This window comes from Ceratotherium simum, chromosome 30, assembly GCF_057802395.1.
Source record: "Ceratotherium simum simum isolate JZ-2026a chromosome 30, ASM5780239v1, whole genome shotgun sequence".
Taxonomy (NCBI): domain Eukaryota; kingdom Metazoa; phylum Chordata; class Mammalia; order Perissodactyla; family Rhinocerotidae; genus Ceratotherium; species Ceratotherium simum.
The window spans coordinates 16,696,023-16,707,836 of record NC_141929.1 but is presented as its reverse complement, the minus strand read 5'-3'; the positions used below and the strand labels follow the sequence as shown (position 1 = coordinate 16,707,836).

The window sequence follows — 11,814 nt, the reverse complement described above, 5'->3', positions numbered from 1 at the left end:
ACACGCATAGCTCTGTACAGGACCTGCATTTATGTACACCTTGTATATTCGTGTGCACATATATATTCACGCACACACAGAGATGCAAAGACATCTAAAGTCATTCAAATGTATATTTATGTACCAATTTATGCATATATCTTTGTGTTTATATATACATCCATTCATTTGACAGAGAGGCAGAAAAATATACACATCAATGCAATATTTAGCCTACATTCCACTTTCCCTCTCTACTGTAAATGTCTTAAAAACAGATCACTCTAAAATTTTCTGCCCTCTCGCCAGCTAAATGAAGGATTTAGATTCTGAATTTCTCGGTTCCTTTTTTCATTTTGTACATAAAATAATCCATATAGATGCTGGATTATCGCCTAAGCATTATTCAATCACACAAGCTTGGTACCTCTCCTCCTTATAACGAATTCACTCAGTAAAATTAGCATAAGTATTTACCAGATTAAGCTGACATTTTCCTATATTGCAACATGAAATACATTTATATCCAGAATTTCCCCCAAATAGCCTGGTATAAGTGGGGAGACTGACTTTCTCTGAGCCGTTTTGTATAAGAAACAAGCTACAAGTTCGCTTCTAGTAGTATTTACATTTTTAAAAGAAAATAAATACATAGCCTTTAAGTGAGTTTTCAAGATGTACAAGGAGAAATTTAATTCTGCTACATCTTAAAAAAATAAACTAACAGATTTATGGAGGTTCGTGAAGACAGATAAATAGGAGGCAAATATACTCCTGAGGGTCTGAACAATTTTCCTTACCTGACGTATTATGGAAAAATTCAGAATTTACCAGTCTTCCTTCAGTCAGCTACATTTTACACTGACCTGCATTTTGGACTGAAAGGGAAAAAAAAAAAAAGGTTAACTGTTGCCAATGAAAAATTTAAAATAATAATCAGAAACCGGACAAACTGAAGGTAAAAATATACAATGGCTACAATAAAGATAAATATTTATTTAATCAAAGTAGAAGTTGTGTTTGGACTGTAGGAATGTTTCATCCTTCCCTTAAAAAAAAAAAAAATCAAGAAAGAAAAAAGCCAGAGTCTTTGCAGGCTCCTGGAGAGTTCCCATTGTCCAGGGCTATCGAGAGCCCAGAATGGCATTAACCTCACAAAAGACACATTGTGCAGGGGACAAAAAAAAGCCCCTTCTTCTACAATAACTTTTAGCTTTTTTATTTTTAGAAAATGACAAAGGTTTTGCAAGCACTCTCTGGTGAAACCTGTAGCAAGCCAGGCTGGACTTGGCTTTATTGATCAACTGTCCCGCATGGAAAAGCAGCCAGGAAAAGTTTGAATGGCAATCCAGATTTGGCTCATAGAGAGGAAACCCCCGATTTTTCTAAATGTATTTTCTTTTTTTTTTCCCTCTAAATAAAACAGCATTATTCCCAGAGTGAATTCAGAAGGATTAGATGAGGTAACTCTCCAAAATCCTAAACCCGTTTCCCCCCCCAGTCTTGACTAAGAAGCTGCATGCTCTTAAGAGCATTGGAAAAATCTCTCAAAATGAAGAATTCCTTTTTAATCAAACAGATTTCTCGATTAATTTCCAAATTCCTTCTAAAATAAGTCATCTAGCTAGGCTGGGGCAAAAAAATTTTTTTCTAAGAAAAATAAGTTTTAGTGCGGGCTCTCTCTTTACCTGAGATTACAGGGTTCACTAATAATGCTTTCAAAAACATAAATGTTGTTTTTACATTTGTTTGCAGATCACTTAAAGTGCAAATTGCATTTTATTTTATTCCAGGCATTGTAATTTCAATGGTACGGGTTCATATTTAGAACTTACATAAATACATGCTTGTCATTAAAAAAAATCTATTGCAGTAGCAGTGACGCTAAGGCTAGGATTAGAAAGGGGGGGGAGGAAGAAAGAGAGAAAGAGAGAGAGAGAGACTGAGACTCTTGTTCTTCCTGCATTTGTTTGCTTCTTTTTGGAGGTACTGTCCACCCGCCTAAGTGATGGCTTTGATATACTGGGAATCGGTACAGTAGCAGGGTCCCTGGCTGCTGTCTTTGGTTTCAGGGATCTCCTTTGGGCTGTGGTGGGATGTACTGCTCCTAGTCTTTATCTGAAATCCATCCTCTCATTTCAAGCCCTTTGGCTTCGAGACTCTGCTCCAAACTCTTGGAGGTAGCTTTAAGACTTTTTTTTTTTTGGCATTAGGGAAGGGGTATGTAATTTCCCCCCTTTCTCCACTCTAGACCTTTCCTCACTATTTAAATATATTGGCTTTCTTTCTTACGAATTTAGTCTGAAATTATTTTTCACTGCCTTTATTACATCCCTGCTTTTGATGGCAAAATAGCTTCCTGTGTTTTGAAAACATCTGCTTTCCAGGTTTTACACGAGAAAATTGATTTTACTTTTCTCTTCAGTCCAGAAAGGTAGAAAGTTGGATTTGTTTCCAAGTGCAACTTTTCCTTTTCTTGTCTTTCCTTAAGTTACCCCCCTTTCAGTTCTGATTCACTTTCCCCCTTTTATTTCTTCTAATCATCACTCCCCCCTTCCTCTTTCCTTCTAAAGAACCAGAGAAGATTGATCGCTTATTTCAGAAGACAAAATTAACATATTATATATTTTTTGTCTAGTCTATGGTACGTGTTAAAGTTTTCTCGGTATTTTCCACATTTGTCCTCTGATTTGGGGGGAGGCAATTTTTCTGCTTTAAAAAAATCTCAGATTTGCAATTTAAACTGGCCTCGATGCTAACTCTCTGCTCTTTCACTTAAATCTTTGCTTTAAGCTATCTCACTCCATTATTGCCCCCCCCGTTACTCCTCTCTTCTTTGAAGATGCTCTCTTTCTATTTAATTTAAACATTGCTGCATTTGCCAAAAAAAAGAGAGAGAGGGAAAAAGAAAAACGAGAAAGAAAGAGAAAGAAAAGAGAAAGAAAAAAATCTTAAAAAAAATCTTAACCAGGTTCCTATTGTTGCTTCTCTGCATTTCACTTCTCGGTGTGTGTGTGTGTGTGTGTGCGTGTGCGTGTGCCGTGTGTGTGTATGTGTTTTTAATACATGCATAAACTTTTGGTGTCTCTCTCCCTCTTCCTGGGCTCTTCTCCCATCCTCTCTTCCTGCTCTCCTGGCCCTGCTCATCACTTTCCCCTGTTTTTTTTTTTTTTTTTTCCTCCCTTCCTCCCCTCTGCCTCCCTCCACCTCCCCCTTTTCTTTTTTGCTGAATCTTATTGATCCAGAAGGTGGCTAATTAGCCCTTCCCGTCGTGCCTGGGTAATGAAGCACATGCGCACTGAATTAATCACAGCCATTTTTTGCAGGAAACTAATTAGCAGAATAAAGATCCAAAGACTTTTTTTTCTTTTCACTCATCAGCTCCCACTTCCAGCGCGTCCCCTCCGACCGCTGCAGCCGCCGCCGCCGCCGCCGCCTCCTCCTCCTCCTCCTCCCGGCCGCAGCCGCCGCCGCCACCGCCTGCTTTGCATCCCAATTACAGCCTAGAGCCGCTGCCGCCGCCGCCGCCGCTTCTCCTCCGTGGCCCCTGCCCGCTCCGGGGGCTGTAAACTCCCCGCCAACCATGCTGCTCGGCGGCAGCGGCGGCGGCGGCTCCGGCTCCCCGGCTGCGGCCGCCTCCCGCCCCGGGCTCCGCCGATCGCGCTCCAGCTCCGCCGCCGCCGCCGCCGCCGCCGCCGCCGCCAGCAGCGCGTCCTCCGCCGCCGCCGACCCCCGCCAGCCGCCGCTGCTGCCTTGATGGGCTCCGCGGCCCGAGCGCCTCTTTTCGGGATTAAAAGCGCCGCCAGCTCCCGCCGCCGCCGCCGCCGCCAGCAGCGCCGCTGCAGCCGCCGCCGCCGGAGAAGCAACCGCGTAAGTGGCAACTTTTCCCTCTTTTTTTTTTCCCGCCGCCGCCGCCGCCGCCTGCTCCTCCTCCTCCTCCCGCCGCCACCGCCCGGACGCGGGGCTCCTCGGGGCGCCCGGGCTGCTTTGCATGGGGCTCGTCCTGCCCCCTCCCGGCTCCCGCGCCCGGCCGCCGCCGCCCGCGCTCCCCGCGCCCGCGCCCTGCTCGCTCGCTGCGTCCCGCTCGCCTCCCCCCTGCGCCAAACTTTCTCTTTCTCTTCTTCTTCCTCCTCCTCCCGCCGCCGCCGCCGCCGCCGCCGAGCCCGGGCCGCCCCCTCCTCCCCGGCCCCCGCGCCGCCGCCGCCGTCCGCCGGCGACCCCCCGGAGGGTGGAGGCGCCCGGGGCGAGGCCCGCGCGGGGAGTTTGGAGGCGCCGCCGGGCAGGGCCGGCTGGGGCGCGGGCCGAGGGCGGGAGGGCGGCCGGGGTCCGGGCGCCGAGACAAAGGCGGCGGCCGGGGGTCCGCGGTGCCGAGCGCCCCCGCCCCCGCGGCCCCCAACTTTGCCCCACCCCGAGAGGCGCCGGGGCCCCGGGCTGAGCCGCCGCGCGGGGCGCGCACCCGGCCCGGAGCAGTGGCCGCGGCCGCCGCTGCTGCTGCCGCCGCCGCCACCGCTGGCCGGCCGGGCGGGCGCCTTCCGCGCTAGGGCTCGACTTGCCGGGGACGCGGCCGCCGGGCCGGAGCCCCGGGGTCCGAGAGGGGGAGAGGGGGCGAGGCGGCGGCGTGACCCTCTACCTGCGCACTCTCCGCCCTGCCACATTGGCAGCGCCGCGAGCGCCCAGAGGGGGCTCTGCCCTGGACACTAGGGGCTCCCGGGGGCTCGGGACTGCGCCGCCGGCCAGGACTAGACCTAGCCTGGCCGGCCTCTCCTTGGCCAGCTGAGTTGAGAGACATCGGAGGATTCTTTTTTTTCTTTCTTTCTTTTTTCTTTTTTTTTTTTGCTCGCGCGAATCTGGGATTGTTTACATTCTGTTCCCCACTCTCACTTGTCGTCCTGCTCCACTCCTCTTTTCCATGTATTTTCTCCATTAGATGCAAAAACCGTGTTCTTGAATTTTACATTATGCATTTTCATGTACATCTTTTTGCATATTTCTTGGAGAGTAGATCTAAGTGCATTTTATGCAGTGTACTGTTTAAATTGTGTATGGACTCAGGACTCGTAGGCTTCTTGTGGAGCTATCAAATTAAAAAATACATTTTACTTTGCAAATTAATCTGTTGCTCATAATCTGACTTTTGCAGAATGTTGTGCAATTCCTTCGACTGTGGCCAATTCTTTGATTACAAGTGCTTTCAGAAATCACCCACTCTCAACTTTTCCCCCTTGTTGCTTTGAAGTAGGGTAAATATGACAATTTTTATTGGTCTCAATTATTGAAACTTGATCTAAGGACTATATGGAAGGAGGAGGCTGATTGCCTTTTTCTGGCCTCCAGTTCTAGTGACTTTTAAAAAGGGGGTTTGTTAAGTACCTTTGAAGAATATAACATACGGTGATCGCTTGGCTGTAATGCAAATTACAGAGCATAAATTCACTTCGGAATTAAAAAAAGGCTCGAGCCCTTTCAGGGGGGACACTTAAGGATTTATTATGTTTTTTAAAAAATTACTTTTTTCTCCCTACTTTGGGAGAATGGCTAGTTACAGACCAACTTATTTGGAGGTCTTCGGAAAGGCTTGGGAAATGGGAGAGCGGAGAAGATTGATTACAATCTGCATAATCAATAGGGCAGTGTGCTGCACTCGTCTACCTACATTTACTGTAAATTTCTACAATATTTGCAGCATGGGTGCTCCAGTGCCTTCCTCAGCTTCTTAGAGTGGATTTAGAGGCAGTAGAAGCAGAATTTACTGCCCAGCCCTCCGGAACAATATAGGGGAAGTCCACTCGATAGTGGCTCATTTTAAAATTCTTTCATTTTACGGTACATTTTTTTTTGGTAAATCTGTTTACGTGTGGGGGTTTCGGATACTGAACCCCCAAAGCATAGGTATCCTATAGGTTGAGGGGAGTGGAAAGTCTTGGGGGGGGTTAAGGAATGGGAATTCACTTATTGAATTACCACTTCGGGGGTCCTCTTCTCATCCTATAATGTTAGATATCTTTAACTGGTATGAGTAATTTAGAGATAGGAATACAAGAGAGAGTAATACACCAGAGATTGAAGCAATGTCAAAAGTAAGGATTGCTGTGTGTATGTGTCTGAGAGAGAGAGAGATAATACAGACACTTATCTTATAGTCAGGCTTGAAAGCTTGGTGGTAGGTGAATCCATATTTGGAGATGATTTTGAAATAGTCTAGCAAATGGTGCACGAACAGGATTTTGTAAAAAGTGTACACGGAGTCAGTTTTGAAAGGATTGCGGTTTGGGGAGATGAGGTGTGGGCAGGAAAACCCACTCTAGGCCAGCAGCCTTCCTCTGTCTGTCTCCTCCCTTCCCCCGCTCGAGTTTTAGTTTTTAATTACTTAATGCTGAAACGCACAGGGCTTATATAAATATTTGCAAATGGTCTTTCCTATTGATTTCTCTGAATAAACTGCCCTGCTCAGGTCCAGAGAGGAGGCAATTCAGATCTGTGGACTTTTTAAACATATAAAGTCTCTGGAGGAGTGTTCGTCTGTGCATGCGTGTGTTTGTGGGTAGAGTTGTAGACACGAAGATTTTGGGGGGCCGCAAGGAGAGTTCAGGCTCTCCGAAGTGTGAGCTGAGAAAGCTGGGCTGGAGCTGGCCCCATGGCCTGGCAGTCCTCTGTGTGTGTGTGTGTGTGTGTGTGTGTGTGTGTGTGTGTACAGGTACACACTGTGTGGGCGTCCACACTGGGGGAGTCAGAATGCATCTGTACTTACATCTCCCCCCACCTTCCACTAAATATGGAGCGGTTTTCCAGGACTCGGTGACTGCCTTCTCCTCAGGGTCACATTGAGTTCGAATCTGATCCAAGGTGCAAGAATCCTGCAATGGAGAAGTAAAGGAATATACAGAATGGGGTCAGGTCAGCTGCTCAGAGGCCAAAACCCCTACAGCTACTTTGATTTTATGTTTTTTGTGTATATTTTAGGCTCCTCCTGCCATGTTACAAATTGTGCCTCCTCCTCTCAGGTGTTTGCTCTGTGGCTTAAAGGCACCGGAGCCTTTGCTTGTGTGGGTGTCTGCTCCCAGCAAGAACAGAAAACCCACAATACCGAATCCAAAACAAAACGAGGGAGGAGGGGGAGGAAGAAAACCTCTATTGAGTTCAGGCAAATAAGGTTGGGTCTCCAGATCGGATTACAAAGCAGCTTTGAATATGCAAGACAGCACACAAGACCAGTTATTCCAGTTACAACAAACTATTAAAAAAAGAGAGAGAGAAAAGAAAAGGCATGTTTAGGTCGTAATTTGTTAGTACAAGGAAAAGAATCCCACATAAAGCTGCCTTTTTTTTTTTCCCCTCCCGTTGCTGGCTTCACATAGAATTCACTCACCCTTTTCCGATTCGTCTACTTACTGTATAGGTTCTTTTATTAAAATCTTTTGGGTTTAGGAAGATCGCTGCAAGCAACACATTTTCTGTATTTTTTTTCCCTTTATCTTAGAGGAGAGTTGGCAGGGGTTCTGTGGTTTGCAGTTACACAATATGTTATCATGTTTTTAATCACTAAATCATTGCAGTGGTTATAGATTTACAGTCTTGGAGTATTACAGAGAGGAGCAACGGCGGCTATATATATGCTTTTAAATTACACCAGTGTAAACTGAGATCAGCAGCTGTGAATATGGTCGGCAGGCTTCAACCCTCTCCCCCCCAGGATCTTAGTTCCTTTACCCTCTGTGATTTTTTCCAAATTGTTCGGTTTACTTAAAATTCCTTATCTCTTCAGCACCCTCCTCCAAAAAAATTAATTTTCATTTCAGACCTCTAACCCCTGGTAAGCTAGAATTCAAACTCTTGAAATATAACTTTGGATCAGAGAGTATAATAAACAAAAAAAAAGTAGATTTCCTAAGAAATCCTCCTGGTTTCCATACCGACCTCCTGCATAGGGGTGGAGGGCCGACTACAGATCAGAAAGTGGGGGTGGGCAGAGGGACGGGAAGGCAAGCTTGTGGCGCTGGCCTGCCTGGAACCTCCAGTGTCCTGTCACCTCGAGCCCACTTTCAGCTTCTGTTTTTCATATTATTATGTAACAGAATCCTTGGCAGCATTAAAAATTCAGTATTACAAGCTGATTGTAATGCTGCCTCATTAGACAGCACTGTCTGGCCTTGTATTAAGTGAAATACAGAGCACGGCTTTTAGATTATAAACACCAATAAATATTAAGGATCAGCAGAGGGGGGAAATAGTCAGCTGGGTTTTTGGCCCCTTCTGGTTTTCTATACCCTCCCATCTTCCTTTCATCCCCCTCCTCCCCCTTCCTCCCTCCCGCCCATGGTAACTGTCATCTGTTTTCTTGGGATGCTGATATGTCGACCCTGGTGACATTTTAGGAGGGCTTTTTATAGAGTTATCTTGTGTACACAAAAGGTTTGGAAGTTTGTTTTGTTTTGATCTGCAATAAACAGGTCCTTCACTTTGCTGATGTCATTTCCGTTCATATTTGAGTTGTTTATTGTGCTTCTTCTCGGGGCCCTCTCATCCCTACCCCCACCTGGCTTTTCAGCCAGAGCCTGTGGCTGCCTGGGGAAGGGGGGACACGTTCCTAAGCTGCCAGGTCTGGGTTCAAAGGCTGAGGGTTGCGTGTCACTGCCTTGTCCTAGGGTTCGCCCGCTGGGGAAGATGTTTCTAGCTTGAAATCTGGTTAAACACTCCGACATCCACTTGCTCTGGTATTTTCATGGCATGCAGTGATTCATCTCAGTTTCCTTTCTTTGAAACCACCCCCCTCAACACACACCTTGTCTATTTCTTTAATACATCCTTATTGTCCACTTTCCATGCACCTCCCCCGCAAATAAAAACCAACCTTGTAATGACGACTTTGATTCAGTCGCAAATCTGAAGCTGGCATTAGCGAATTCATGCTGTGGAAAAAAATAAATGTTTCCAGGCACTGCCCCACAGCGCACCCCCCAACTTCTATCCCTATTCAGTTTTTTTTGTTGTTTCTCCTGCGTTTATTTTTCTGCTCCCTCCCTTTTTGTAGACATAAAGGCTGTTCTGGTGTTACTAAAAATGACTACAATGTCCAGTGGTTCTTCCTTCCATGTGTTCTGCAATTGGAATCCCCCCTCCTCCAGAAATAAGTAGCATGGGGAAAGGAAGGAGGAAAAACTGTGTGTGTAGGACCCCAAGGCTTTCCTCTAATAAGTTGATGGGCTTTAGGTTAAAAAAAAATATTATTGTTTTGTTCTTTTAGGTTTAGAAATAATAGGGAGAGAGGGAAAAGCAGTCATTAGGAAGTTCACTGAGCTGCTTTCCAACTAAGACGGGTGAAAAATGAACCTGCATTGACACTTGGCTCCATGTGAAAGCCCCAGTAACCTCTCCCCCCTTCCGTGGCCCTGGTCTTTTGTTCCTGGAGAACGGAGCTAAGGTGCTTTTTCTCCCAGACCAAAGGCAGCAGGCAAGGAGTCCCCTTGTGTGTGCATCGCCTTTAGATGGCCTTCTCATGGTTATTGTCAATGCAGAGTCCCCCAAACAATTGCTCCAGGGAGACACAAAAGCAAAAACATTTGTCCTATTTTTTTAACCTCTTTGTTTTAGATTTTTTTTTCATCCATTCTTTAAATTTCACAGTTTCCATTTGTCTGCGGAGAGACAAACGGAACAGCATGAAGCGCATTTTACCGTAGGCCTCACTGGCGATTGGAACAGCCTCAATAGAAATCCAAATTCTAAAACACTGGCTGACTTGGAGGAGATGTGAAATTTCAGCTTGGGGCTCTTAAGTCAGATTAGCACAGATTTCGAACAAAAATGCACTCACGTGAAAAGATAAGAAAATGGGATTCTAGAATCATTTTGGGGAAGTATGAAAAGGGTCATCTTTTGTTTATCTCTTGGTATCCTGCCCCAAGAAGTGGTCGCTTGACAGGAAAGAATTGCAAACCCAAATGAAATCCTTAAAAAAAAAAAAATCTGATCCCGGTTATTGTGCTTCTGGTGTATTGTTGAAGTGATTGTTTAATGCGTGTGTAGGGGAACTCTTGGTAACCTGCTATGGAATTGATGCTGGGTTGGGAATTTTTTTAAAACCTACGATTTATATATAGAGGCCATATCCCTTCCCCTCTTTTTTTCCTCTCCTGTTTCCTTTTTCCTTTCTTTTCCCTCCAACCTGCTTCCCCTCCAAGAATTCAGTGGTTTGTGTCAGGCTGAGTGCAAAGGGATGTGTCAGACAGTGGAGGTGGCCCATGAACAAAACAGGAGTCCCCTTCTTTTCCTGGCCCCGGACAAAGCACCTCCCTCCTGTGATGTATGGACCCCGCATGTGATGCTGTCCTTAAGCATCTGTCTGCCTTTTCATTAAAATTCTCAATTTCAAGGTTTAGAAACACAAATGTAAGAATCCCCTTGGGTATAAAAGTCTTGCATGGCAAATTCTCTTTGCCCTTTCAGAAATTATATTTTTGTTTAAAAAAAAAAAAAAGAAAGAAAGAAAGCTTTTGACCTAACATTTTAAAGCTGTTTTAAAGCAAGTTCTTTATTTTTGCTTTTTAAAACTTGGGTTTTGTAACTTAAAATTAATTTGGAAAAGCTCTTCCCAATCACAGTTTTTAAAAAAATGGTTACTCATTTGTGTCTTTTTTATATGTGTCATTGACAGATTTAGGGTCTGAGCTGGGAGGGTGGGTAAGTAAACTAGATAATGTTCCACCTACGATTGAGGGGTAAAAATTAATCTATGGAATTAGCGTTGCAGCAATAGTGGGAGGCCTTGAGGTTTGTGTCAGAGAAAAGCGAATCAAAACATCTGTGTATAGTCCTTGGCCCACCAGCCTCCACTGGTTGTGAAGGTGAGTGTGGGATGTTGTGAGAAAAAGCTGCATTTTGTGCCATACTGAAGACAGCCTGGCCACCCAGTGGGTATCGGGCCCCTAAATAGAATTGCCTAGAAATCATGGGGCGAATTCAGGGCATGGAGTGCAATTGAGCTCCCCATGTTTACTTGTTTATTTCAGACTCCCCCCCACCCCCCCGCCTCCCTTCTGGCTTTTTCTTTGTTAAAGCCTCAAAGTTATTTAAGCACTAGTTTTAAAATCAATGTGTATGTTTAATTTAATAAAAATAGAAGGATCTAGAAGAATACAAAAATCCGCCTAAACCTACTTGTCCTGTGAAAATAGAGTCCAGGTTTAGCCAGAAGTCAGAATGCTGACATTCACAGTATCTTAGCTTAGAGATCATATTTACCTTTGCTGAAGTGAAAGGATACAGCATTGGAGAGCGAGTGTGTATGAGGGGAGAGAGAGGAGCCAGTTTGGTTCGGTGGGGATGTTCGTAATTTACCAGCCAGCTAAGCATCAGGGGGCTGGCCTCTGGCTTGGAGAGTGGGTAAGGGGAGGTGTAGGGAAGGGGTTAGCATTCCCTGATTTATTTTTAAATATTTATCCTTTTGGCTGTAGCCAATTACGCTTTCCAGATGAGGTGAGACTAGTTATGGGGAACTGGGAGGGAAGAATGGCTTTTTCTGCAAGTGGCTTTATTTGTCAACGGTGTTCAGGTCAGAGCGATGACAGTGCCAGCTGTCATTGCTGGGTAGGCCGAGGGTTTAACATCAGGCAGCTGCCCTCAGAAGAGCTAGGGCTTTTCAGAGCTGGAGGACAGAATTTGCAACATGTATTTCAGAGAAACTGTTGATTTCATACGTCAGTGCAAAAGTCGCAAATCCCCTCTGAAGAGGTATTGTTTTTGTTAATGAGGGAAGTAAGTTTTGATAGAGGTCACAGCTTTTGTGTAATCCATTATATTCATAATGACACAGAGGCCATAGATTACCTGCCTGTAGAT

General features: G+C 45.4%; 1 protein-coding gene across 2 annotated transcripts in view; it reads left to right on the top strand.

Annotated features, from left to right (window-relative positions):
* The first annotated feature begins 3,266 nt into the window (after nucleotides 1-3,266).
* The window catches only part of ZFHX3 (zinc finger homeobox 3), a 243,922-nt gene continuing 235,374 nt past the window's right edge, over nucleotides 3,267-11,814 (top strand). The window contains exon 1 of one of the 2 annotated variants that reach the window (XM_087420010.1): nucleotides 3,267-3,849. The gene's annotated coding sequence lies outside the window, so the exon portion shown is untranslated. The remainder of the gene's footprint in view (nucleotides 3,850-11,814) is intronic. The other variant, XM_087420012.1, reaches the window with a different exon arrangement.